The sequence below is a fragment of the Balaenoptera physalus genome (genome assembly GCF_965194825.1).
Source record: "Balaenoptera physalus genome assembly, chromosome: 17".
In the NCBI taxonomy this organism is placed as follows: domain Eukaryota; kingdom Metazoa; phylum Chordata; class Mammalia; order Artiodactyla; family Balaenopteridae; genus Balaenoptera; species Balaenoptera physalus.
The window spans coordinates 8214593-8220649 of record NC_138895.1 but is presented as its reverse complement, the minus strand read 5'-3'; the positions used below and the strand labels follow the sequence as shown (position 1 = coordinate 8220649).

The 6057-nt window shown below is 43.9% G+C and overlaps 1 long non-coding RNA gene across 1 annotated transcript in view; it reads left to right on the top strand.

The window, feature by feature from the left end:
* LOC309646618 overlaps positions 1-6057 on the top strand; it is a 139883-nt gene that overhangs the window by 50218 nt on the left and 83608 nt on the right. The gene's annotated exons all lie outside the window — the stretch shown is intronic.

Genomic DNA, 6057 nt, shown 5'->3' with positions numbered 1-6057 from the left:
AGGGACAGCGCCGCGTTCGAGCCAGAGGGGGCGGCGCGTCCTGCCCTCCGTGCGCGACCCCTGCCCCGGGGGACGCCGCGGCGCCCGCCGCCCCGGGCCCCCTGCTCCGGACGGAGCGCAGGCGGAGCGCGGCGCCCCGCCCCGGGATGGCCGCAGAAGGCCGCCCGGAGGCCAGGTTTTCCTCCGGCCCGAGCGTGGCCGGTGGCGCCGCGCGGGGCCGGAAGGCGCCGGCCTGTGATTGGCCGAGGCCCCTGTGAATGCAGGACATTGTCTGGTCGCGGCCGTCTCTGTCTCTGCCCGCCGCCCTTCCACCGAGCAAGATGGGTGCGCAGCGAGGTCCCGGGGCGGCCCGGTCCCTCCGGCCCGCAGTCCCTGCGGCGGTGGAAACCCGGAGTGGGAAAACCTAACTTTCACGAGATCATGGCATCCGAGAATGGAACCGAGGTGCTGTTTCAAAATACAAAACCATCTCCACTAGGAAATAAAATCATTTGTGTTTGACATAAAGGTTTCCTTTAAGATAAAAAATGCTAAGGTAATTGAAAAGCGCCAAGTTATAAAAACGGCTGTTTTGTCTTCAAGATTTCTTTAATTAGGATCTATGATAATTCCTCTGAATATCCTTTATAAAAATTTAAGCAATATGTATATCATATATACATACATGTATATAGGAAACAACCTTGTTCTAGAAGTGCAGCTTCTCTAGGTCTTAGTGTCCTTACGCTGGACTGGTCGCTTTCCAAGTTTGCTTCCATTGTAAAAATAACTCTGATTCTGATTCTAGGCGTAAAGTTCTGATACATCCTATGTACTGGATCATATCTCAAGGCCTTGGAATAGATGAGACCTTTTAAAGAACCCTTGAGGAGATTACAGTTCTCCTAAGATTGTCTTTGAAAATATGTGGGAGTTATTTAAGTGAAGTTGTAATCTTTTAGTAATTTTGGCATGAAGGAAAATGAGCAGTAGAGAAATGTACGGAGGTCAATCAGTTATTAGTCAATGTGAAAAGCAAGGTTTTCTTTCATCCTAAAGAAGTTTTCTAGGTAACAGAATATTATAATAAGGAATAACCATCTTTCCTATTTTGTTCCCAGTATCAAAGGCGTAGGAAGGTGGCAAAGGAGAGAAGACACACATGAAATAAGAGATACAGAAATGGAAAATGTTTGGAGAGTTTTGAATAAAATTAAGTCGGTATTTGCTTTTTTAAAAAACTGAATAGGAAAAATTATTGTAGAGTTAAAAGCACACGCGTTGATATAGATAATATTTTGTAGGTACAGTTTTGTGCCCTCTTCAAAATTTAAAAAAAAAAAATCAGTGCTTTCATTTAATTGAGCAATCAACAAGAATTAGAGATTTGGAAATGACAAACAAATGAAGGAAGGAAAGTATCCAGAAAAGAAGATAAATTTAATGGACATGATTCATTGCAAGCGACATGACCTCATTCCTTAATAGAGGGATTTCCACTAAACCAGATTTGATGTTACAGAAATTTGTTTTACAGACTCTCCTCAAAATTATACTAATTTGATATTGCCCCCCCCCTTATTTGTTACGGAAAGGGAAGAAATACAAGGAAAAAATTTAAACATTGTTGCAGCTTCCTCAAATGACAATTGTTGCAGGCTCCCTCACCCTTACCCATCTTAATAAAGGAATGAAAAAGCAGAAATCATCAGCATAAAGATTCTAGCTGTCTCCAGAAATGAAACATGAATAGTTGTGTGATGTCTGTGAGTGAAGCAAATTTAGTTTTGATTATTTAAGCTTCTAGTATTTAAATTGTTGATCTTCCTAATTAAACAGATTTTTACTTAAGTTATTAAAATTTAGAGGTTAAGCTGAGTGAAATAAAAATAAATTGTTTACAATAAACACAAGCAGCAGGTAATATGATACAGTCTACAAGGCATGCAGTGTCTTACCAAGTAAGTTTAAGACTTTTCCAGAAAGTTTTTTCCTTAAGATTTTTGCTTTGGTATTTGATGTATAACTATAGGTTAGTCTGTATAGAGTGATAGTATTTATGGAACTCTTGGTATATGCCAAACCCTGTTCTAAGTGTCTTCTTTGATCTTCACAAAAATGTTGGGAGCAGGTACAAGCATCCCCATTTTAAAGATTTGGAAACTGAAGCTCTAGAGGTCAGGTAGCTTGCCCAAGGTCAGACAGCTTGCCCAAGGTCAGACAGTTGGTGGGTGCAGAGCTGGGACTCCGGCCTAAAATCCTGTCTGAATCTGCTCAAAGCAGCTGGCTCTGTGTTTTCAGTCACTCACTAGGCAGACTTAATTACTTCTATGGATGTGATTATTCATTTTTTATCAGTTCTTTTTGACAGTTACGCATTTAAATATTTTTGCATTAGCCCTGTCATTCATGTTTCAGGTGACCATGTAGATACAAGATTGCCACCTGTATTTATTTTGCTACAGAAAGTGAAGCATCCCTATCATTTTTAAAGTGAAACACCCCCTCAGATTTGCATCTCCTGTTCTCTTTTAAACAGACATGTACGTGGACAGTAGCCCATGAGCAAGTCCCCTCACCCTCTGCTTTTCTGTCTTTTGTCTTTTTCTTCTTTCTGGCGTATTGCTTCTCAGGACCCCCATAATACCTACTGGCCGTGGTAGCTGCATCTAATTGGTGTCAGTCCCAGAGCAGGCGCTGGCGTCATTCAGCTAGTGTCTGAATGCGTACAAATCAGCCAGTCCTTCACAAGACCGAGAAGGGAGGAGCAATCAGGAATGCAAGACAGGGACTTCCCTGGTGGCGCAGTGGTTGAGAATCCACCTCCCAATGCAGGGGACACGGGTTCAATCCCCGGTCTGGGAAGATCCCACATGCCGCGGAGCAACTAAGCCGGTGAGCCACAACTACTGAAGCCCTCGAGCCTAGAGCCCGTGCTCCGCAACGAGAGAAGCCACCGCAATGAGAAGCCCGCGCACAGCAACAAAGACCCAATGCAGCCAAAAATAAAATAAAATTAAAAAAAAAAAAAAAGGATGCAAGACAGGAATTTGGGGGGCTCAGTAGCATAAAGCTGAGGCAAAGGGCTGTGCCTTTAAGACTTTTTTTTTTTTTTTTTGCCTTTTTTTCTTCAGTCTGTATCTTTACCTGAGAAGTGGCACATCCTTAATGACAGCCAAGGGTACAGGGTCACTGTCCCTCACATTTACCTTGCTCTGTCTAGGCATTGGTCCCAGAGTTAGTGGCCATTATAGTCTTCATCTGTAGCTCTGCCCAAGACAGGGGGTAGGGCAGTCTGTCTCAGTCCCTGTCTTCCCTCGTTCCAAGTGCCTGTATCAGGAGGTTAAGAAATCAGAAATAAAATCATTCTGAAGGGGATCACTTGTGACTCATTAATCCATGTGATTTCTGATGCTCATTGTCACTGGAAATTGAGTTGGCTAAGTCTGTTTAACTTCTGTGATGAAGGATCAGCGTTCGGATTTGACGTTCTGGGGGCTGAGAGGGATGAAAGGATTGTGTTCAGCTGTCCTCCACTCCCCACCCCGTACCCACGGCAGCACTCCTGGCTCTTTGTCCTTGGTCAACAGGCCTCCATCTGCAGTGAAACACTGGCAGGGAAGCGCACAGAGCAGCGTGGAGGGTGGCACAGCACCTGGTTAGCCCGACCCGCCCAAGCCCGCTGCCACCAGTGGGTGACGGGCACAACCAGCATCAGTGTCTCAACAGCCCAGGTGCCCAGAGGGCAGGGGAGACACCTCTGCAGACCCCACAGAGAGAGCCATCTGGCCTCTTATTCCTCAGTGGCTGTCTTTTCATTGATTTTTTTTTTTTTAACAAAGGTCCATAATTAAGCCCTCACCGTCTGATATTTCTCAAATCCAAGTATTAAGACACCTTACAAATGTGTAAAAATGCGTTAAATTGAATAACAGGCACCCGCTCTCATTTCTCTTTGTACTAGTATCCTTAGCACTCAACAGGTGGCCACTGTCTCTTCCTGGGCTCCAGCACACAGCCAGATTCTGGAAATGCCATCTTCTCTCTGTACCCCTGAGCCTTGGTGGGGATGCTGGTCCCCAGATGCCTTCCTTTGCCGATTCCTTTCAGTCTGCCCACACTTCTTAAAAGTCTTTTCAAAAAGCCTGACTGAACGTGTATCTCCTTCCCTCTTCTGGTCCTGCCTGCCTCTCACATCCGTCAGGATCTGACCCTGACCCACTCCTCCAGCGCAGCCTGCGGCCTGGCCCTTCTGCATCCTCTCTGTCTCTCACAGCAAACTCCTCCTCCCCATACACCTGGACCCTCGAGTCCGCTGCTCTTTCTGTCCCGAACACACCGTGAAGACGCCCTGGGCCCCTTCCGTGTGGGCTGCGTCTACTGTTCGCTGACCACATCGTTTTTGAATTGCTGCCTTGCCTTTCCAAGACTGGAGGTTCCCTGAGGTCAGAGACCACGTCTTAATCACCTGTGCCTCTTGGCGCTTAGCACAGCACGGAACACACGAATAACATCATGAAACCATCGCTAAATCACAGCTGAAAAGGTTTTGTCTCCTCTATTGATTTTTTCCCGAGACCAGCTTCCTAGCTTTTCAAATTTTAATCAATTCAAAATTGAAGTGTCATCTGTTTCAATCTTGTCAGTATGTACGTAGATAAAAGTATATCTTATAATTAGTATTCACACGATAGCATGCTCTTACCACACTGTATACAACAGTTATGCTCTCAAAAGTTGAGTAAATTAATATTTCTAATTCAGGTGTTTAAATTTAAGGTCATTTGATTTCTTTATTCGTGGCGAGGCTCTTTTTTTTCTCCTTTTTGTAGAGCAAATAGTCATACTCTAGGTTATTTATTTTGGAAATATTACTTCCTGTACATCAGATTTACCTTAAGAAAAGCAATTGTATGTTGTACCCTACTACATTACAAGTAGATTTAACTGAGAAGTGTCATTTTTCTGTCTTTTGCCCGTAAATATAAAAGTAAAGACAACGATGCAACAGTCGTATTTTTCCTCAAGGCCACGCACCGTCTGTGTGTTTTCGGCGGTTGGAGAAGGTGGAGGGGTGCACAAGCCCCTCTGTCCCTCCCTGTGTTTTCCAGCTCTAGCAGAGACGTTTTCTGTAATTGGTTTTCCACATTTGCCAAGAGTCTGTTTCCTCTTAACATTCAACATGTTTAACAGAAGTCTTGTAATAGTTCCAAAAACAATAAAACCAGTCTCGAGCATAAAAATGATACACATACAAAACACACTGGTTTTTTGTTGTTGTTCTTGTGGCTTTGGTTTTGTTAAGTTCTTTCTAATAATTTTTAGTGTCAAATCATGTGGTAGAAGTAAAAAAAGTTTTCTTCACAGTAATAGAAACCCCCTAAAGAAATGCAATCAGAGAGTTGTCAGCACAGAGGCCGTCTGGGGACAGTGGTGCCCTCTCAGTGTCCTGCACGTCGCAGTAGTGATGAAGTGCGGGTTACGATTCAATTTAGTGCTGTGTCCTCAGAAGGAACAAAAGCTTATTTGAGGTTCAGGCTTCTAATGTATCGGTAAGGCTGTTCTTAATCTGTGAAAGTCCGTTTCTCACATTGTCAAATGTTAACATAAAAAAGCAGCACTAGCTTATATTTTATCCCACCCCACCATCACTCCTAAGAAGAGGGCTAAAACGTCCCAACGATCAGTTTCTCTGCTTTAACAATCAGATGTTTGACAAGTGAAAAAAAATGGAGACTTCTTTTTCAGTTTTTACTTAATTTAAATATTACAGTTACTAGTTTTATTATTGTTCAAGCAGCTTTAAGTGTTCAGGGCATCTGGACTTAGGAAGAGCTTTGAAATCCCAGAGAGGAATCAGAGGCACTGACAAGCTGGAAACTGTGGAGCTGATAACAAAATCTCCACGATCTCGTGCAAGGCATTTTAACCGTTTCTTCATCAGTAAACTGGAATCCAAAAGATAAGTCCTTGGCAATAAAAATAAATAACCCTGGAGAAGGGACGTCACTGTGGGAGCAAGCAGCCCAGACTGGCAGGGTTCTATCTCCTGATCCAGCCCATGGTTGGGAGGCCTGT